At 47.0% G+C, this 22,699-nt stretch overlaps 1 long non-coding RNA gene across 3 annotated transcripts in view; it reads right to left on the bottom strand.

Moving 5' to 3' along the window:
* Window positions 1-8,357, bottom strand: part of LOC116448341 — a 13,788-nt gene extending 5,431 nt beyond the window's left edge. Inside the window, exons 1-3 of one of the 3 annotated variants that reach the window (XR_004241899.1) lie at window positions 8,286-8,357; window positions 6,820-6,965; window positions 1-2,130 (exon numbers count right to left, since the gene is read on the bottom strand). The exon at window positions 1-2,130 is cut by the window's left edge and continues 626 nt beyond it. This is a non-coding gene — a long non-coding RNA (uncharacterized LOC116448341). Of the gene's footprint in view, window positions 3,108-6,819; window positions 6,966-8,285 lie in introns of those variants that run through there. The other 2 variants (XR_004241897.1, XR_004241898.1) reach the window with 2 other exon arrangements.
* Between the last annotated feature and the right edge of the window lie 14,342 nt (window positions 8,358-22,699).

Here is a 22,699-nt window from a genome sequence, read left to right as displayed (position 1 = left end):
GTGTCATGGAAACGAGGCTCATCCCTTAAACAAGGGTTAACTGCCGCAACAAACTCTTCGGGACAAGAGCAAAATCTCCATCTCTTGAAACCCTCAGGACCATGAGACTTTCTTGAAGGCACATTTTACTCGAACACAAATTATCTGGCTTAATGCCTTAGGACTGGATGGAGTTATACGGCCCTGTAATGCAGAAGGCCAGGCAGATGATTTAATGGTCTCTTCAGGCCTTAAGAGATGTTAACTTCCTCACTTTCCCGCCCGCCGGTACCAATTCATCCCCCTCGGCCGCGGGAACGCGGTGCGGTGCAGGCGAGGTTGGGAAGCCCCGCCCTTGGAGGCTGCCGCTCTCCCTGCTCTCAGCTGGGACCCGCCCGCTCAGCGCTGCCCCGGCTCCCTGTGCCCACCGAGAGGCATAGGCCTGGAGGAAGGGGCTCGGAGGCGTCTCCTTCCATCGCGGTGTCGCGGCAATTGCCCCCTTTGCCGTCTGGGGAGCGGGCAGAGCTGCCTGGCCGCTGAGCACACGAAGGTTTCGGGATGGCGTGTGCAGCCGCCCGCCCCGTCGGGCCTCGGGGCCTGGCGCGGGGTCCCCAAGGCGCGGAGCAGAGCGTACCCCGGCACTGTCTCAGTGCCGCTGGGGCTCGCACCCTGAACGACGGCCAGGCGGGGATGGCCCTTCGGCACGGGCTGCCCCGGGAACCCTGTCTCCATTTCCGAAGGGCCAAGCCCCAGCGGGCGAGACCTCGTTTAGCATCGACCCTCACTCCTTGCAGGGAGCGGGCAGTGGGTCTGAGGGTGCTGTTGCTGCTCCAGGGGCGGGGAAGGGCTGTCCGTGCCACCCGACCCCGCCGTAGTGCACCGGCTCCGCCAGCGCCCACGGACGCGGAGTGCCCGGCCCGGGGCGGCGGCGGGCGGGGAGGGCTGTCCCGCCTAAACGGGCAGTGAACCTGCTGCTGAGGCACTCTGCACGGAGAAATGGGGGCATCCGACAATTCCCCCGGGCGGAGAGGGGAGCCTCCGGCGGGGAGAAACCCAGGCGCCGCTGCCCCCACCGCGAGGGTGGGCTGGCAGCCACGCCGCCGGGCATCCCTGGCCACGGCACCTCTCATTGCCCTGGACACCTCTAAGGCTGCTGGAGAGTGCTGTGGGGTCAACAGTGGCTCCCCGAGCCCATCCTTACCCAGCGCTCCCGTCTGCAGAAAGAGCGTTTATGTTTACAGTGCTGGGACTGGAGGGACATTTACAACAAAACAGTTCGGATTCCTGAGGACGTTTTCTCTTCCAGCTGCTTGCTAAATATAGCTCACGGCAATGCACTACCCAGCACCGTATCCTCACTCTGGCACTTAAGGAAATTCAAAGTCAAGCTAGAGAAAAAATCAGTGGACATAAAAGCAAGACAATCTTAAGGAAAACAAAATTAGCATCGAGTATTTAAAATCTGCGTCTACATTAAGGTCACCCGAATAGTGAGAAGGACCGACTATTCGTATTTTAAACCAGCTGTCTTTTCTATGGAGACAGTTGTTTGCCTCCTGACCCATCGATAGCTTATTAATACAACTTAATTCTGCAGTTGTTTCTGTTTAAAGAGTGTTTGGAGCGAATTGTTTCTTTTGTTTATGGTCAAACAAACGAGGTCTGGTAATCTTATGTTTTATCTTCCTAACATATGGAAAAGCTATTTATCCCAGCCAATCACAATAAAGTGAAGAAAACCCCATTTTATGGAAAGGTATATATCACAAGTTTGTTCATCATTAAAGATATGATTACCAGTGAAAACCCTCCGAAAGTGGCACATTTATGATTCCAGGAACAGATGGGGACATCCATTTTCCTTGCAAATACTTTTGAAATTGCTCTACTGGTAGCAGTATAAAAATGATATACAGATGCCAGTGCCAACGAAGCCGGGACAAGAGGTCCAGATTTACACAGTAAAAGCTTCACATGCGCTCTGTCAGCTTTGATTGATCTGCTCTATACCTCAGAAACTTGTTGACTGGGAAAGGAAACAGCGCAAATAATTCACTGCAACAAGGCAGATAATTCACCCGGCCAATCGCTCCGCTCCGCTCCTCCGGGCGGTGACATACGAGTCCTCCTGCCGCACAAAGAAGCATCATTCTCCAGCGTGAACAGCGGTCGGTGTCATGGAGGGGGGAAGAGGGGGAGAGAGAGAAAGAAAGGTGAGAGAAGTGAACACAAAAGGAGAGGCGAGAAAGGAGAAGTTGCTTTTGGGCAAGGGGCACAGCCGTCTACCTTTTCCGTGCTGAGCACAGGCCGAGCCATTCAGCCCCAATTGTCATTATCATATTGATTAAGTTCATCAGAGAGCAATTTTAGGTTTAACGCCAGCGGATTGGGAGAGGGAGCAAAGAATTATCTAAGAAAAGCACAACATTCTTACCTCAGGGACGTTTCCCTGTTCCAGTTCATTGAGGGAGTTGATTAAGTTTAAATGAAGCAGACACTGGATAAAAGTAAGGGTATTGACCACTGGGCAGCGCGGTCTGCGCTTGAAAAGGCCTGATACATGCAGAAAAGCAAGATTTGCTAAATGCTCTAATCTTCAATCAAATCTTACATCAATACAGACAAAGTTTGGTAATGAGAGATTCAATGAAGCATGCGGGAGAAAGAATTAATCCTCTTGGTCTAAACTGGGTTCAACTTTGAAGCCTGCTCCGAAGGAAAGACAGTTATCTAAATGCTAAATAAGAAACTTATTGTACTTTTCATGGCATGCTAATCTTTTGTCTATTTCATCTCTATTATTTGTATGCTTATAGGCGGCAGTTGTCATGGTGATTATATCAAACCACTTCTGTGTGGATGGCTGCGAGGAATCAGGGCCTCCCTCCAGCCGTCCGCCGGGGCCAGCCCGCCCGCCCGCTGCTCTGTGCGCCCGCGGCCGGCCCCGCACCAGCGCCCCGCCGTTCGGCCCGCGGGGACACGGGCGGGGCAGGAATCGCCTCCCTGGCACCGGCAGCGTTTTGACAACACCGGCCCCTTCCTCCCTCCTTTACATCACCCAAACCATAGGGATCTCCCTCCATGAAGAGGTACTTCTTTTTCCCTTTTTCCTCCTTCTTTTTCTCTCTTTTTTTTTTTCTTTTCTTCTCCTTTTTTCTTTTTTTTTTTTTTTTTTTTTTTTGGTGAGCTTGCCTTGATAAGCTTTTGATGTCACAAATCAAACACTCGCCAGGAGGTAGATAATGGGGAGTGTGATCTCCTCTATTTGTACATAGACAGCGCTTTTGCACCGGCGCTGCCTTGAACCAGTGTCAAATTCCCCGGGCTTTGTTGGACTCTGCCCGCCGCCCCCGGCCCAGAGCCCGGCTCCGCGGAAGGGGCCTCCCCGCTCCCCGCCCGGTCCCACTGGGAGCCGCGGCTGCCCTGGGCCGGGGCAGCCCCTGACAAGGGGAATTTAGATTCATGTTATGCAAATGCCGAGGTGAGGGCAGACACTCTAATCGCGAAAGGTTTGAAGAAAGAGAAGAGGAGCCGGGGGCAGGGGGCGGGAAGAGAGGAAGAGCGCAAGGATTTATCTTTCTTTCTTTTTTTTTTTTTTTACTGCACGTCGCTAACACTTGAGGCAGGCAACCGGCCCAAGGGCAGCGCTGCGGGACGGGCTGGGGGCACCGGCCGCCCCGGCAGCCCACGCCCAGCAGAGCCTGGTAGAACTATCGTGGCGGGGGGAAAATTACCGGGGTATCGATCCTAATTTCTCTCCCGGTGCCCGTGAGGCACGAACAGAGGCTTTTTGCACAGCTCCTGAGGGGAGGGAACCAACTCAAATAGGTGGGTGCGGGATAGAGGGGGCCTTCCCCCGGCTTGTTCCCTGCGGCATTATAATCTGAGCGCACAAGGGTGGCACCCGAGCTTTTATGTTTTTTACAAAAGTTGCCAAATTAAGGTCGGATTAGGGCTCCATTCAGGATTTGTGGGCTCTTTAGAGGCTGGGAGCTGCCCGTACAGCCCGCTAGTGCTTATGAAAAGCTTAAAAAGTAATAAAAGGGGGAGTGATCCCGAGAGAAAGTAACATGTATAACTCTTATTAAAGGAGCAGCGAGCGGGGCTGTGAACTTGAATAACTGTTTTGAACTTTAATTTGTTCATTAACAGGATTTGCCCCTGACTGTGAATGTTATTACTTCTCTTAAAAGCGAGGTGCAAATGCAAAGCCATAATGAAAGAGCCTGGCAAAAAGTTAAACGCCTCGTAATTACACTAGCCTCACTGAAAACTTAAAGTAACACAAAAGTGAAGAAAACGGGAGCCGGGTTGATGCTCTACCAGCGCCCCAGCCTTGCACAACGGTGGCGATGAGCTCCGGGCCCCAGCTCCCGACCCTATCAAATCCCGATAGCTCCCTAAATCCGTATGCACAGCAGTTGTGTTTAAAGAAGTTTAAATCCCCATAAAACATTAAAAGAAAGTTCCATGTTTTCCTCGGTGGGGGAAGCCTGGTTTATTCCTCCGACTGTCCTAAATCTTGAGTGAAACACTGTGTCTGAAGTCTGATCTAATCTGCATGTTTGTATCCTAAACAGTGCACATTAGCTCCTCTCTACCCCATCACATCGATAGGAGATAAAACTCTGGAGCACGGCAATAAAACAAACTACTCCTCCTCTCAGAAGGTATCTGACTTTGTACCAATGCGTTTGCCAGTTAGCTCCGCGCTGACTCTCGTTTCATCTGTCAGTTATCCCTTTCCCGGGCTTGTCAACCGCGTTTTTATAGATTCGCTTGTGATCTGCATCCTTCCTCAACAGGAACATGCAGCCAGGTCGCAATTAAATATACAGATACACGAGCTGTTAGCAAGATTCCGCCCTCCCATCCGCAGCCGAGCCGAGGAGATGATTGCCTTGTCACTTCTCCTTTAGACTTAAAGCGCCTTAAAATTCGCCGGCGGAGCCCCGTGTTCGGTAGCCCGGCGCTTGCTTTGTCCGCCTCCTCTCGCCCCCGACGGCTCCTTTGAAGTCCTCCCTTCAGCGGCTCCCGGCGGCGCCGCGCCCGAGCCCGCCCCGCCCCGCACTGCCCCGCACCGCCGGCACGGTGCGTTCCGCGGCAGCGGGGGCTCGAGAATGGGTTCGGCCGGTCTTGGGGGGCTCCCCACGCTGGGGAGACACGCCCAAAGCGGTGGACAAGAAATGCGACGTGTCCCGGCAAGGCCCAGAGCGGCCGGACAAGCGAGGCTCTGCCAGCACCGCCGGCAGCCGGCACCTCCTCCGGCCGGCCGGATGTGCTTTGCAGCGTAGGTGCATATGGAGAATCCCGATCGAACCAGGTTTGCAGTCATCTTTAAGAACAGAGGAAAAGCAAGACGGCGCCTCATTGAGGAAGCGAGTGTGAAAACCCTTCTACTAGTTTAAAATGCTTTCCTATTTCTACAGCTGCCTGCACCATAAGGAGATTATACTATTTTAACACTAACAACTGGAGCCGCTTCAATTAGACCACTATAAATAAACGCCCTATTTTATGTCTAATTACTTTCTTTTTATGTTTTAAGCAGCATTAATCTCATTTAAAAAAAACAAAAAAACAAACAAAAAAACAACAACCCACAAAACTGTTTAATCGAACTGGTACTCAGAAAAAAAATTACCATATTACTCACAAAGCACATAACTTCAACTCTACTTGCCAATTCTAGCGTGGACAGTCAGCACTGTCACCCCAGGGAAGATCTGAAAGCCCGGCAAACCCAGCTACCGTTTGAGAAGCAATAAATACAGTCTAGGCTTGACCAAGAAAACAACAGGCAGGACGGGGATACCATTTTCTGTGCTTCAACTCATCAGAATCGTAGTGTTAACTTGGAACTGGAAAAAAACTTGCTAAAATAACCAGGTCCCAAGACAGTAACATCTTAACCAAAAAAACCCCACCCTTCTTCTACACCTGTAGATGAAGCAGCAGGCTGGGCAGGGCATGAAGCATGGGTGGGGCATGTTTCCTGCAAGAAACAGGACAAACCCACACAGTGCCGTTCAGTGCCACATCTGAGGGGCCTTCAGATCCCATCGTCCTGCCACTGTATCGCAAAAACTCTGCACACAAGCAACAGGGCAGTTATCTGACAGTGTCCTTGAAGGAAGAGTTCCAGCCTTCTCACCAAGCAAAGGAAAAGCGTTCCTGGCAAGTGTTGCTAAGTAATGCATACCCAAGCTGTAATCTGGTAAATAGTTCGAGAGCGTCCTGGGAACAGGAGCATCACTTCGGCCTTGACGTGGCCACACACACCAGTACAGGCTGCCGTGCTCGAATGGCTGTACTGTGGTGCAGCCACACAGCATTTCTCCCAGGACCAGGGCAGGAACTGCCAGTGTGTTGTTACTTCCCCCACATCTCGCGTCTGACGACTGCTTTACATTTGAAGACAATTTGATATAACAGAGATATATCCAAGGCTTCGTCAGGCACTGATTAAATTGTTCACCAAGCAGGCTTGATTAACCACAGACTTGGAGCTGGATGTCACCTTCCTACGAGCACCACAAGCCTACCTATGAACAGGAAAGCCTACCTGCAGGCTGGCGGGAGGATGGCAAAACGGAGCCTGCAGGAGAACACCCCCCCCCCCCCCAATCCCCCAGAGCCCCCGTGGGCTCAGAGGCTACTGGGGCTTCTCAGAGAGCAACCGCTTATGGGAAAGCAACACCCTCGGAGCTCATAGGCCCGAGGATGTGTCACCTGCTGGTCAAGAGCCCGTCGAAGTCAGAAAAGATTTTGTAAAATGAGCAGGCATCTATTTGGCTCGCAGGAGGTGTTTTTCACCATAAAGCAGGGCAGGGTGCTTACCGCTCCCAGCAAGGCTGGGGTGAGGGTTAGGTCTTGGGGGTTTGTTATCGGGGTACATGATTGCTTTGCCATAGCTTCTCCAGGCTGGGGTGCGTTTGAAGATGCACCTTCTGGCTTCTGCTCCGGTATGTCTCTGGCATCCTCACCTTTAGAGACAACACGATGCTTTAAAATAAGCACTGGAAGATTAATCCTCTATGTATTTCTGATCATATAACGCATGCAATTCGACCTGCAAGATATATGGATTGTAACACTTTTATAAATCAGCATTTTACACAACACATCCTGCTTCTGTGAGCTAACCTTGTCTTCAGAGCTGACAATTCCCAGCACCATTGCTTTGAAGCATTGAAATGGTGAGATAGCAATCTACTCAGCCAGAATGTACCTCTCCAAATAAGTGTATAAATACTGTACAATACAACTGGAGTTGATTTATTAAATAGTCAGGAGTTAAAATCTTGATATATTAGCAAAAATAACCAGACCTTTAAAGCCAAGAGGCTCGTCGGCTGTAGTGAAAAAAATTATTCATGTAGGAAAAAATCTGTATTTTGATAACAGTACTATCACACACAGGAAAAAAATCATAAAACTGTTTTTCCTTTCCGGTAGATAAACAATCACAGTGAAAAACCTTGTGATTTTGCACCATCTGCGTGAAATGCTTCCTAGTGAAGCGTTTGCATTTTAACTTTCTGTTATTAGCGATCCAACTTTATATTGCCGCATGAAAACGACTGCTTCTTTTCAGAGAAAATAGAAAGAATGATAACAAACAAAAGCAAGTCCTCGTCCGGCAGGGTCTACAGCCTGCGCGGGGACTTCCTGCGCCCCGGGGCTGCGGCAGCCGCCGGGGCCAGCGGCGCGGCGGGAGCGCTGCCCGCGGCACGGAGGGAGGCCCGCGGTGCCGCTCACCTGCGCGGCCAGGGCGGGACGGTGCGGAGCCCCGGTATCGCGCTCAGCTACGGATTTACCCCAGCGTCCTCTGCGCGTACAGCCTTTTTATTTATTTATTTTTTTAATAAAAATACTAATGCACTCGGTTGTATAATTTTTTTTTTTAATGGGAAATTATTGGTTTCCACGCGGGAAATGCAGTCCGCAGGTATCGGTAGCAGCAGGGTGGCACCTCCGAGCATCGCCGGCGCTACCTTGCCGCCGGCTTCAGCGCCGTGGCTGCCGGCCGCTGCCGGGCTAGTGTCCGCGGCCATCCGAGTCCCCGATCTAGCTCAGCAGAGATATAGATTTTTATATATTTGATAGGGATAATTAATCTATCTATCTCGTTAGTGATGCTCCCCAGCAGGTTGCGAGGGGACAAGGAGCCTGGCGGGGCGGGGATCGCCGAGTGGCGGGGCTGGCGCTCGGCACGGGCTCGGCGGGCGCAGGGCAGGGCCGGGCGCGGGCGGCGGGGCGCGGTGGCGGCGGGCGGTACTTACGGTGCTGTGAGCGGTACTTACGCTGCTGCGGAGCCGGGCCCGGCCGAGGGACGCGGAACGAGCGCGGGCACGGCCGGGGCGCGGAGCCGCCGCCGCGCGGGAGCGGCGCCCCCTGGCGGCCGCGGGGGGAGGCGCCGCAGCCCCGCCGGTGCCGGTGCCCGCCGAGGCGGGTCCGTCCCGCGGCCCCCGGTGTCCTTCCCACAGCCGCCACTCGTGCCGCGCTCTCCTCGGGCTGTGGCGATCAATTAGCGCCGCCAGGCCAATTGCCTCACGCCGCGTCGTGGGGGACACGCGCATCAGGCGCCCGGGAGGTGCCCCAATGCCGCACCCGCGGGCCCGCTACTGTCCCCGGTCCCAGCTTCCAGCCGGGATCCTCGCCCGGGCACGGCCCAGCTCACCCGGCCCGGTCGCTTCCCTCGCCTCGCCTCGGCTTTGCCCGCGCACGGAGCCGCCCGCCACCCCCCCTCCCCCCCCGAGAATCTGGAATCTGCAATCAAGAGCCCAATTTTGTCATTTGGAAACACTAATTATCTAATCACGCCACGCTGCAGAGCGTACTTGTCTGCCCAATTAGCTAGGACAATTATTAAAATTCGGGGGCCTAATTATGTCTCAATTTAATGCTGGCAAACTCGTGCACAGCGCAGTAATTAAAATCCTCCCCTCGCCTCTGCCTTTAGGGCAGCGGCTGATGGGACCTGTCAGGGGCCGCGCCGCGCCGAACCAGCCAAGCGGATTGTGCTACATGACCCCGCATTGTTAAGTGTGTCAACATATTAACCTGAATTCCCTTCAGCCCCCGTAATCACATTTGGAAGGAGGAAGAAAAGGGGCTAAAACATGAAGCATTTTATTAAAAAAACATAAATTCTTTTTAATTAATGCTGTAAGAGATCTGACGCGGCTTGAGCTACCAAATGCTGCAAGTCATATAAGACTGGTGCTTCTAATTACCAGTAAAGGAAGGTTTGCTCTTCTCTGTTAAAAAGACTTCCCTCTCCTCTCATTTAAAGCAAATGATCTTTCTTTTGGGTAGTGTATTTTTTAAAACCCAGCTAGTTGGCTTCCAGTGATAAAGTTGATTACCAGTTTTTTGTTTGATGATGGAGCACAAGTGAATATTGACTTCTGTGAGAATCAAACAGACGACCGGAGGCATAAATAAAACGGTCAGGATTTAACACTTGAAAGAAGTTAATAAAGTTGAAAATTAAAAATCATAATATTGGGATAATTTCCAAATATTTATTTTTGCTCTGCACTCAAATTTGATAGAAAGTCAGTGTTAAAACACAGAGCAGAAATGGAGTTAACCCTGTCATCTGCATTCCTGCCCGATGCAGCACGGGCACCTGCCACGGACAAGAAGCCCTGAGCCCACATCCCTCAGCAGTGGTCACTGCAGGCAGAAGTGGTTCTCTGGCCTTGCTGGCAGAAGCAGCACACCCCTTTCTGGCTGCAAAAACACAGCGCTGAGGAAGGTGGTTCCTTCATCTCCACTTAGTGAGTTCTCTGGTGTTTGGGACTACAGAAACAAACCTTAATTCCCTGAGCAGGGAAGGCCTGTCTGATGTGTGGCAGGGAGGGGGAAAGGGGGCCTCTTCTCCCACAGTGAGTGTCCTGCATCTTGGAAAAGGCCCACTCCCAGCCTTCTCAGATGGTAAACCCAAGTGCAAATCTGTGTTCTGGCTTGGTCCAGTGGCTGTCAGCATGTTTTCCTCTTGTCAGCAGCAATTGACTGGTCAGGTTCACCCTTGTACAGCAATTGTAACAGCTCATTGACAGACTAGTGACCCAGCCAGACCTGATAATGGAAAACTATTGATTTCTGTGGGCTCAGCAGTTCTAAAATGAATACCCAATATAATGTCATCAGCTGTCTTGGACTCAGATATCCCCTGGACTTGGATAAAGAGACAATTGCCTATCCCGACAATTTACTCACAAAAAACATACTGGATACAAACAATGAAGTGATCTCTCTCAGTATTCCCCCATCCCAATAAGCAACCAGCGATCAATGCTCAGAAAAATGTCAAGAAACCGCAGCCCAGATGTGGTGGTGACTCCAGCTGTCCCACTAACCAAAGAGGCCTGTGACAGCCTCCCCAGGTTTTAACCCTTGCCACCGAAGAATAAGCACGTAGGTAAGTGACACTACACTCCAGAGCCATCCACCAGCCTCTGGAGAGTGAGTAACGCAACAGGCACAAAGGCTGCCAGGATCCCAACAGGGATGACAATTTACTCCCACCTGCAGGAGAGCAAAAAGGCTTGAACAAGTCCATGATGCTTAAGTTAATCATACTCCCTCCTGTGTCACAACAAATGCTCTGGGCTGGGGAGGATATCACGTAATAACAATAAATTCTGGTTAATAAAAATGCAGTAATGCAAGGCAAAATTTTAAATTTGTACAGCAGCCCTTACAGAGTTGAGATGGTTTGGGATAAAAAAGTACTGCAAGTCCAATTGAAATTTTTGGAGGGGGGAGATCAATGTTTAAAGATTTGCAGAATTGGATGGACTCTTTGCCATAAGCAACACCATATCTAATTTTAAAGGGGAAGAGACACGAGTATGGCAGCCTTCTTGGAAAATGTTTAACTTGGGGGGAGGGGGGGGGAATCAATAGCTCAAAGATTCAAAAACTCAAAGCATTTTTTGGTCTTAGGGAGTCAAATTGTGGTCTTTCCTTAGTAGCTCATTGCACACAGATAAAGCAGCTGTCACTTCTGTGCCCCTGACAGAACTCAAACCTCACTGACACACTGGCACATCAGGAACACAGGGGGATGTTTACCAGCACAAGGTCTATGAAAATTTGGATCAGACAGATACTGGCTTTCTATGGGATCCCAAGAGCTTGCAGGAGAAGCTTTACTGCACCCCAAATCTCTTCCTCTAGGGCTTGGGGCCTTCCAGAACTTAAATTCTTCCAGATGAACCAAGTTTCCTGTAAGGGGTAGGAGGAGGAAGCAAAGATACTTACCCTGGCAGATGTCAGCAGACATTTAATTCAAGTTCCAACACCAGTGGAGATTAAAACAGCTTTGTGATCCTGGCAAAAAAATTCAAGTGACCTTGGGGAAACATTTTTAATTATGAACAACTGGTCAGTTTTATCACAAAAATACCAGCCCTTCTTGAATGCACTTTCATCTTTTGTAGCCTTCTGCTCAGTGGCTTCTCCCTATACGTGCCTCATCCCCTGGCATTGCTGCTGTCCATGACATGCACATATGTATGTGTTGCCTTTGCCTTTCCCTGACAACAGCCCAGCTCTGTGATATGCTACATGCACTCGTCAGGAGGAAATGACTGCACGGATTACGCTGACATGACTGCTGCTGAATACCTTTCAGTTTCTACATACTTTCATTTTCTACACACTTCCCGCTGTGTAGCCTTGGCTCCCTCTCCTGAAGACAGCTCCTGAACCTACCTATCTCCACTCGAGCTTTTACTTCGTGTTCAATTTCCATATGTTGCTTTCAAGCATTTCTCTTCTTGGCATCCCCTCAGGGCCTGATCCTGAGAAAGTAACTGTGCTGTACCTGAGAAGTGTTAAACAAGGCTGTGTGAATTGCCAAGTATACTTTGGGGTTTGCTTTTTTAATGATCATTTTGAATTAAATTAAATGTAAATCCTTTCATATCTTTGTTTCGTTTATCCAAAACAACCCCTAAACATTTCCCATTAGTTAGAATGAGGAACCAAAATCCCTCTTATCCATGTGGCTTGCAGAAGAGTTTTTCAGAGCACCAGAACCTCATGGGTGGTGCTCAGACCCAGATGTCTTGTCCCTGGAGAGGCTCAGCTCTATTCTCAGCTCCTCTTCCTGCCCATTTCTCAGAACCCCAAACCTCATGTTAAGCCAAGCATAGATAACACCTCCACACTACTCCCTCCCTAAGTATCATGAATACTTTCAGGCCTTCAGATAAGAAGCTCCTGAGGCAGGGATTATGCTCTGTAGTATTACTGTTGTCATATTTTCCCTGTTGTAATGTTCCAAGTACATTTATGTCATTTATAAACACAATTAACAGACATAGTGGAATCCACAATGGCCCAAAGAAGGGAATAACAGCAGAGTAAGCATGTACATTTTCTTCCTACAACTATGCTGGCTGTGGTGACTCCTAACCAGCAGATGAGTAGTAAAAATGAAACACAATTCTGAATATTTAAAAAGTATGGCAAAGCTGTCCATAGTTCTTTTTCACTTAGCAGAGGCTTCATAATGATGTTCAGCTTTTCTGTGCCTGAAGACACAGAGCTTGCTTTGTCCTCACAGCACATCTCACCTCCTTCCAGTGACTTACAGTAAGTCATAACTACAATGACCTACTGTCTTGATCAGCCACCAAAGAAGCATCCAAACACAGTTATCCAAAATGAGCCACAGGAAGGATCGGACCAGTCATTATCCTTCCCCAAGAAAGGCCACTCCGATGTGGACCCATCTGCACCTCCTGAAGATAATCACTAAGGGACCAGCTGTCACGTGTTTTCAATGAAAGGCATCAAGGTAATATAGAGTGCCACTTATTTACTAAAATTTCTGAATCAATCTAAATATATATTTTACAGTGTTCAGCATCTCAATAGCGTGCACACATACCTGTCTACTCACAGGTTCATGCCTATTGTACCACGTCAGTGAGCTCTGCTCTACTGGAGTTATTGTCACTGGGGTCACAGTCTGCCAGTATAGGCTGAGAATTTGTAGGCAAATGTCCTCCAGCAAAGCCCAAACTGGTTTTTTTAACATTTACGAATTGGTTTGTGCAAATAATTGATTATGCTCTCAAGCAATGGAATGAAACTAAAGGGAGAAAAAAAACCACAAACAGATCAATCTGAAATATTTTTTTCTGGTTTTCTTTGCTGAAACAAAACAAATCCATACATTTTGCAGTGAGGAAAGTGCTTTGTTTCATCCAAAATGTTTTGTTTTGGGCACTTGCAACAGAAAGAAAAAAAATCCTCAAAGATATAAGAGGTTGGATTCACCACAGCTGCTGTCATTCCCTTCTTATCCCCTAACCTAGTAATTAGGGCAGTGACCCAGGATGTGGGAGATCCATGTTCAATTCCTTTTCTGCCTGAAGGGATTTGAACCTCCATCTCTCCATCTCCAAGGGCAGGGTTAGAGCCACGGTGCTGGAGGGGCCCTTCCCTGCTGTCTCCTTCCAGCTTGTCCCTCCTGGACAGGTGCTTGGCATCCTTGGACACCGCGTGCAACTTGGATGCCCCATCTCAGCCGGCTACAGCCCAGCTCCTGAAGTCTGGCATTACACCCCTGCCTCTGCCCTGTGGCTTGGCAAGTGCAGAGCTGCTCTGTGCCAAGTGGAGGAGTTTCAGTGGCTCAGATCACTCTCAGCCACACTGCACCAAAATGTTTAAGGTGCATCCATAACCAGACCAGCAAGGTGTCCTAGGTCTGGGTATCAATGCTGTAAGGCAGAATGTGAGTCCTTCTTAGTTCCATACCATAATGCCAGGGCCTTCCCCCAGTAAATAAGAAATAATGCTAGTATTAAAAAAAATATATAAATATAGTTTACATAAATATCACATTTCTCTAAGCCTAAATCTCTTCCCCTGTTTCTAATCACAGTTTGCTACTATTTTCAATTATTCCCCTAATGATCTTTTTTCTATTATGTAAATTGCCTGTGATGTTAGGAAGGATTTACCTTAATAAGAGTTTAGTAATGTGAACATGTTACTCTCTTGCCATCTTTTCTTGTACGTTTTAACCATAATCAGCTTCAGAAGCAGCTTACACTCACCCAGAAATTAGTTGTACAGTATCGAGTATAGAACTGGACACGTGAAATATTCAGCCTTATGCATATGTTTGCAGAGAAACTTTGCACATACTAGTTCACATGCATCATTTTCATGTCACCAGTGAGATCAGCTGAAGTTCTCTAATTAGGAAAATTTGGCACCTCAATGCTACATTTTTGCCAATTTTAGAATAATATTAATAATGGTATTTAAAATTATGTTCTAGTACATATTTCTATTGAAAATATTATCCTCCTTTATTCAGTTTTTGCTCTATTTTTTCCAGAAGATGAGTAAATTATCTGGCACTTCTTAGGAGCAGACTTTGATTACTGAGAAGCCTATAATTTCTTGGTATTTGATAACCTTTTATTTGGGCTGACCTCTAGGGACTGTCCAGACAAGTGGCCACACAAAGTCACAGTCGGAGAAGAGGATTCACCCATCCAAGCGTGAGAAGGACTCCTTTGTAACGAACATTAAAAAGACCCCTCTACTTTCATCTTGCTGTAAGAGCCTCTAGCACAGCATATTTACAGAATAATAAAACAGAGCTTCAGGCCTTTTCTTCTCATACATCAGTAACAGGATTCTCACATCACACTTACATGCTCTGTTCACTGTATAGTTTTCTGCATCTCACTTCTCATAGTGAATAGTCTCAAATACACTAAATGAAATAAATCTTCTGCTACTGTTCTCACACAAGAATTAAATCAGGGCACAAAACTGGCTGAGAACATCCCTGTGGCAACTTCTGTCCCCTCCTCCCTCTGTGAGTTACCCAGTCGCTACCATGGCACACCCACTTGTGTGACTCATTTATTGATGCTTAGAACAAACCATTATAAGATTGCTATTTATTCATGCTATGAAGAAGGAACTTCAAATGAAATCCCTAGTATCAAAAGCTATACAGATACAAAGCTAAGATGCTTCCCCTATCAAAGAGCCAAAGCTCTAAAGAGACAGAAGGTGGGAGGAAAGAGCAGGGTGTTTTCAAGTACAGTCATCAGAGCCAACTGTGTGCACAAATAAAGGGAAACCGCCGCTCTCAGAATTAATGTTTTCTCTCCTTTGCACTGATTTTAGAAATTATAAAAAACTGTGGGGTTACTAGAGTTAGAAATAAAAACAGTGAATGAATGGCTTGTTCTGGGGAAAAGCATGAATCACAATCCATCAAGGTAAACCCGGACTTTCATCTCGAAAGCAAGAAACATCTGGGATTTTTATACTCACTTATGTTGGTGGGTATTGAAAATCATCTGCATCTCATGTGCATGTGTGAATGGGTGTGTGTGTATATATATGCTCATTGTTTCATTTAAACTTTATATCAATCAAAAATATATTAAATGGTACAGAAAAAGTAAGTCTTCTCATTGTAATTTTAATCTGAACTTGCACAAGAGAGGAAAAACCCAAGGTCTTGTGCTATTTTGGATCATCAGGAGGGGGTGGGTTTTTGTAATGAAGGTTCAGAGAGGCTGTAAACACTAAAGGAAGTCACTGAACTCATGCACCCTCAAGCCCAGAGATGCAGCCCCAGAATTCAGACACCCAAAGCCCAGCTCAAGGAGGGTGCAGCACCCAGTTGTCAGCACAAAGCCTACAGCTCCCTGCCTTCTCCGGTCTGCAACACTAAACCTGTCATAAACATACATCTGGCTCTCCTGAGTCCTCTCCAGTAAGGAGAAACAAGGGCACTGAGGAGTCAGGGCATGGATTTAGAGGCATCCTGCTGCCTGTGTGGGCCTGTGCCCACCCTTGTCCAGGAATGCTGATGCAGTGTTCCCACATCAGTGCTGGTACTCCATTGCAAGCTTCCCTAGCAAACAGATTGAAAAAGGAAAGAAAGCCCCTCTCATTCTGCTCTCTTATGTCTCCATCCATTAGCCCAAACACAGTTTTGAAGTGATTCAGGATCATGACCCAGGAGTCTGTCCACAGAATGACGGGCAATGCATCAGTGTGATCCTACTGCCATCCTGCTTTGCAGAGAAGTGTGAAGTGGTAACACTTTCATTGGCTACTGACAATCCCTGCCAGGAACGCCCCTGTTCCTAAGCCGTATGGGCGCTTTCAATTTAGTCTCACTTGGAGCACCAGATGCTCTAATTACATCATCCTGGTCTTCTATACGAATTTTCAGATGAACAAATGCCACATCTGTAACAATGACAAGTACTATTTTTAACCACATCCACGATGGTTTTGTTTCAAAGCTCAAGAATCCTTTCCTAGCAGGCCCATTTAATGTTTTTACATGACCCAAGAGTCTCAGTGAGGAATTCCTGAGATACATTCACTTGTATCTGTTTACCAATAGTTGAAGGCACATAAGGCCATGAACATTTCTTGCCCATCTGCTCCATAAATTTTTTTGTAAGGCTTACTGCAGAGCACAGTAAATGAGTTATAGGTGATCAGCTTCAGCTGCTGCTTTCCATTTTTGCCACATTTGTTGCTCAGCAGGCTGCACGTAAAGCCCATACCTGCATCAGCCTGCTTGATACAATCTCTGTCCCAGTGAAACTGTTAGATCCAGCATCCAAGTCACTGTACCTGCATCGTCACTTAATTAGTCCTCTACCCTGGTTATATACAGCTGCTGGAAATGACCCTGAGGTCTGTAAGTTATTTTGTTAGAATATTATAGAAAACAGATGTTTTCCCCCTAATCCTGATGACATGTTTAAACACAGCCTGGGACAATTAGAAATACAATGCCCTGGAGACTAATTATCCATCACTGACAATTTTCCAGATTATCCTTTTTTGTTCTCACATTTGATACTTTACCTGCCTCCGTCCTCTTAGAGCGTAAAGAAAACTTCTGAAAAGCAGTTCTCTCCCAAATTGCTTCAACAACACAGCAGTAACATCCAACCTGACAAGTGACTATTCAGAAATAACAGATCAACTTAATTTAAATATTTAAATTAAAAAATGTAACTTACAGAAACTGTTTATGAAATTGCTATTTCTATAAAATATCCAGTTACTCGTTTATTTTACAGAATAATTTCGACTAAAAAAACTGTGTGGTCCAAGTTGTCTTACAAATAAGGCAACCCTTATGCCTCTGTATTTATGTCATACAAGGAAAAAAAGCTAAGTTTTTTACACAGTGCAATCAGAAGGAGAGAGCTATAAGGAGACAATTCCCCTCAGAGCCAAGACAAGAGCTGACAAAAAAAGCAGAGAGAGGAGTGACTGAGTTCAATTCTCAAAAAAGTTGTTGCCCAGGAGGAACACAGAGCAGCTTGGACTGGGACTTCAGAAATGGGAGCTGCCCGGCCTGCTGTTAGTGACAGTCTCTGAGGATCAGTGAAAATTAATCCATGATGCTTTAAAGGACAGTGACATGTACCCGCACCAGACTTGGGAACACACAGTAGATGGCACATGTGTAGACGGCACAGGAAGTTTAGAAGATGGCACGGGAAGTTTGGAAGTGGAAGCAAATAAATCACCTCCCCATTGGTCACGCACTGGTGAAAAGAAAGCAGAAAACTTAAAAAAAAAAAAAAAAGTTTTAAATACGGGCGATTGGAAAACCGGTGCCTTTTTAAAGGACTTAAAAGCACAAGTACTCTGCCAGATGGAAGCTGTGGAGAAAACAAGCCCAGCTCCCACGTCCTTGCCCCTGCAGGACTGCGGCCGCCTGTCACACCTTTGCCAGCTCTCGAGTGAGAGAGCAGAGCTGCTGCACAGCCCCCACCGCCAGCACATCCCTCACCCACTGCACCCGAGAGCGAGACAAGCACGGGCGGGACAGTTACAGGGGTGTGTCCAAAACACGCTGTGCCTTTGTCTTTAATCTCTTTCCAGTGACATACTGGCACACGAGGCAAAGTTAGGGGCGTATTGGCGCTTCTGTCGTGCGAGGCGCGGTGCCGGGTCCGGCCGTGCCGTGTCCCCCGGCCCGGTGGCCGCGGAGAGCCCCTTGCAGGAGCACGGCCCTGCGGAGGAGGCTGTCCCACTGTCCTGGGTGACCAGGCTGCCACCGAGTGCAACTCCGTCACGGTATTTAAATCACATTAAAGCTTTCTTTTATTACATATCCCCTCGTGATTTTGCCCGGCTACATTCTAATTACCAGCCTTGCTGCAGCACACGTGGGTTCTACTGCTCGCTCCTCCTCCCATTTTATGGGAAATGGCTTATCTTGCACAATCCTAATGCAAATATTGCAGCAACATAACTCTCTCCTTTCATCTTGCAGTTGCCACTCTAAAGTACGAAATGTTTTCTGTGGGGGAGAGAGACCACAAAATATTCAGGGTTTCATGCATTTTTAGAAACAGCAGATCCATCTGTTAAGGCTCCCCAAAGTAGTTTAATCACTGCACTATTACATAATATCTGATCTTGAAGTATCAATATATTTTTCCACATCAGATGTTAGCTGCACCTGCTTTTCACAGATGTTGAAATTCTTTTTTTCTTTTATTTTTTAAAAATTTTTTTAAAAACATTTTGCTTTTCTTATGCCCCACCTATTAACTGCTCAAATAGAGTATTTTAAAGGAGATGTGTCTCACTAACTTCTCATGACTTACACATTTTTTTTCTGAGCAATCTTTTTGGCAGTAGGCACAAATCCTCTCTCCTATTCAATTAGCTCACAGAACTAATCAGGTCAGAGATCATGTCAATTTTAATGGAGAACTTAATAATGTTCAGGAAAGCTTAAGAACTAGGATGTGGTTTCATTTGGTGTGTCCATAGCCCCATCCTTGGCCATGGCTCTGCCATCCCCCATTTTCCAATTACAGCACTAACCATACCTAAACAACAGAAAGATTTTATACTGCCTTGCTCTTGAGTAAGATCAAAACAATGTTAACCAAGGCAAAGTACCCATATGGTGAAAGGCTACATTTATACTTGCTATTTCATTTGATTTATCACAGTTCCATAGATGTAGATCCATAGCTCCTGGGTACAGGTCTGGAGATGGGTCTCATTAACCTGCATGCAGAGACCACCTTCGAGTAGGGAAGTAGTTCAGATCTGCAGTGTGAAGAGGGGTAAGAATCTCACCTTTGCAAGTCTTCTAGAATTAAGACAGAATTTTAACAAGAACCTTTCCAGTTAAAAACAACACAACTAACACTTTCCTGAGGGCAGGGGAAAGAAACTGAGAGAGAAAGTACATACAGGGAAAGCTAAAAAAAAATAGGGAAAGTGCTCAGGTTTGCTCTGATAATAAACGAGCTCTCCATGACAGCAGCAAACAGCAGCTCTGGCTGCGGGCAGCACATGCTGCTGTTTCCTGGCAGCAGGAACATGAAGCAGTTGAAGCTCTGAATACATCTGGTTCAATTTTCTGTAACGGCTCAATTTTTATTGTGATCCCAAACCTGTCAGAGCTTTCTCTCTGTGCAACAATAATAACAGCAACAGCAGAACAGATTTTCAGCTTTGGTCAAATTCCCAGAGACAGAAAGCTGAAATAAAGCACCTGTGGTGGGCTGACCCTGGCTTGACAACAGGTGCCAACAAAAGCCACTCTGTCACTTCTCTCCTCAGCTGGACATGCGAGAGAAATAAAACAAGCCGATGGGTCAGAATAAGGATAGGGAGAAACCACTCACCAATGGGCAAAAGACACTTAACTTGGGGAAATTAGTTGAATTTATTACAAATCAAATCAGAATAGGATCATGGGAAATGAAAAAATAAAACACCTTCCCCGCACCCACTCTTTTTCCTGGGCGTAACTTTTTCCCCGTGAGGACTGCAGTCAGTTCACAGCAGGTTGTCTCTGCCTTTTATTCCTCTGCAGAGGCAGGACTCCTCACACTCTTACCTGCTCCAGTGTGGAGTCCCTCCCCCGGGAGACAGTCCTCCATGAAATTCTCCAATATGAGTCTTCCCCGCAGGCTGCAGCTCTTCATGAACTGCTCCAGCATAGGTCCCTCATGGGGTCACAGCCTCCTTCAGGCATTCACTGGATCCAGTGTGGGGTCCTCCAGAGGCTGCAGGTGGATCTCTGCTCCCCCCTGAACCTCCATGGGCTGCAGGGGAATGTGCTCTGGCACCTGGAGCACCTCCTGCCCCTCCTTCTGCACTGACCTTGGTGTCAGCAGAGCTGTGGCTCTCACATATTCTCTCTCCTGTCTCTGGCTGAAGCTGTACAGTTTTATCCCTTTAAATATGTTATCCCAGAGTCACTACCACCATCACTGATGGGCTTGGCCTTGGCCAGCAGTGGGTCCATCCTGGATCCATCTACTACTGGCTCTATTGGACATAAGGGAAACTTCTAGTGGCTTCTCACAGAAGCCACCCCATGAGCCCTCCTGCTACCAAAATCTTGTCATGCAAACCCAACACAGAACCTAAATTCAAATCCAGCCTTGATTACTTGAGTATGGGGAGCTCTCACAGGCCATTCAGGCATCTCTCTCAGATCAGGACTCTAGTTCAGTGCCTAGCATCAGACAGCCAGGATTGACATTCTTAGTCTGCTAAGGTAGGAGAAAAGCCTGAGATCTGTAAGACACAGCAAGATAAGCACCCCTCCACTTCAGAAGAGAAAAAAAAGTGCCCACTGTAAATCTGGGTGCTACAGCAGCAGGTATCATACACATCCAGATTGTAGATACCCTCCTGTGACACACTCACTGCTTTCAATTTCGAATGCAGCAAGATGAAAAGTCTGGGCCATCATACAACTTCCACAGCCCAGCACACAACATGCATTGCAGCAGGAGCAACTGGAAAGCAGTTCTGACCTCTCTTCTCCCCACTCTTCATGAACTGGGTGCCAACTGGTCCATAACATAGGAAATTACAGAAACCTGTAGGTTGCTGATTTTGTTTGCTGCTGGCAGTGGAGAGGGCTGCTCACATACTTTTTGCACAGTTCTCCATCTAAATCTGAAATCACAGTTTAATATCCTAAGAATTTCATGCCATCTATTGCATTTATCTTTTATCAGTAAATGGGCTGAGATTCTTACCTCCAACGTTTCTACCAGTTTTTAATAGATATCCCTGTTTTGCTGTGCTCAAACAACCTAACCAGCTGTGTATTCACACAAATCATTCAAGCAAGTGCTCCATTTTCTAAATTCTTCTGTGATTTCAGAAAGGCCAGAAAAAAAAAAAAGAAAAGAAAGAAAAAAGAAAAGACAGTAAATTCAGCCCTATGCAGAAAAACCAGAAAGGTAACTTACGAGTTCAGCTCCCAGCAGCAGTTATCAAGGGTTGGTACCAGCTGTGTAACTTGGGAATTCTGGTTTGTGTAATCCAAAGTCACTCTAAAATCTAAACATTTCCTCCTCCCCCCTCCATTTAGGTACAGAGAGCTACTGTCTCTATAGAAAATAAATCATAAATCAGGCCAATAGCTATGCTTTTAAGAGTACTAAGCAGTACTTTATCTGTTTTCACAGTAATATAGGACTTCCCCAAAAAGCTTCATCACTGGTAGCCAGCGGTAAAATAAAGTCTTAAAGAACAAGAGAGATGAAAAATGAAGACAAAACCCCAAATATGGATATAAGCAAAAACTGCAGAAAGGGAAAACAAACCAAGCTAGGGATGAAGATAATGAAAGCGGTCAGGTTAGCAGCCCAGTGAGACGCAGCTAAGTACCGTTCCCAGATGGGAACCTGGGCCTGAGGGCAAAGAAACGAGTTTGGGATCCTGCAAGAACACTCACATTCTGGGTCAGGGTCTTTAGTCATTTATTAGTACTCATGGTCAGCTGCAGCCAGAGAACACTGGGTTTCGTAGTGGAGGTTATTTCAATAAGAAGGGAATGTTGTAAAATGATGGATGTCAAATAGTAAAGGAGAAAATTTTTGGAGGCAATGAATGGCAATCTACCATGAACAGAACACGAAAAATCAGATTTCAGTGGCACATTTGTAACTGAGGCCATACATGGGAAGAGCAGCTCACATTCTTCCATGATTGGACTAATTGTCTATGGATTTATACACAGCACTCACAAAGATTCAGTAAATGTACTCCAGATAGCAAAGGGAATGGGTACAGTTGACTTCCAACACAAGAAATTGGATTTAAAGCCTCTTTTCCCTGTCACTGCCTATCTCTTCAACAGTTTTTGGCGAAAACTCCTTCCTTGGCTGTTTGGCTATGGATAGTATTTGCCTTAGCTTCCTCTGTGCCAGGAACCCAAGTGCACCCCTGAAGATTTAGAGGCACAGCAAATGCAGCCATCAGCTAGATTTCAGGGACTACAAACAAGTGTCAACCCCAGGCTTATACTGTCTTCTCTTCTTTGCAGTTTCTCTTTCAACCTATGGGGCTTTTGTTTGTTTGTTTTTAAAAGATTTTATTCCCCTGCTTTTTTATCCAAATAAGGCTGTTTTCTTTCTCCTACTTTCACACAATTAAGTTTTTTCAGGGAAGAGACAGATGAAAGAAATATTTATTGTCAGCAAGACTTCTACCTGGGTGACACACAATTCCTTATTTGGTTAAAACACAGATTAATGGTGTTAGTTTGCATTCTCCTTTATCAGTCTCTTCTTTTCTGAAGCTGTTTCAAAGAGCACAATGGGATTCAGAGCTTCAGCATTTGTTGCTACAGCAGTGAGAATGGATTTGGCTGAGTTTCACAGAGAGATATAAACATGATTCACAA

This window comes from Corvus moneduloides, chromosome 9, assembly GCF_009650955.1.
Source record: "Corvus moneduloides isolate bCorMon1 chromosome 9, bCorMon1.pri, whole genome shotgun sequence".
In the NCBI taxonomy this organism is placed as follows: Eukaryota; Metazoa; Chordata; class Aves; order Passeriformes; family Corvidae; genus Corvus; species Corvus moneduloides.
This window is presented reverse-complemented; position numbering and strand designations above follow the sequence as displayed.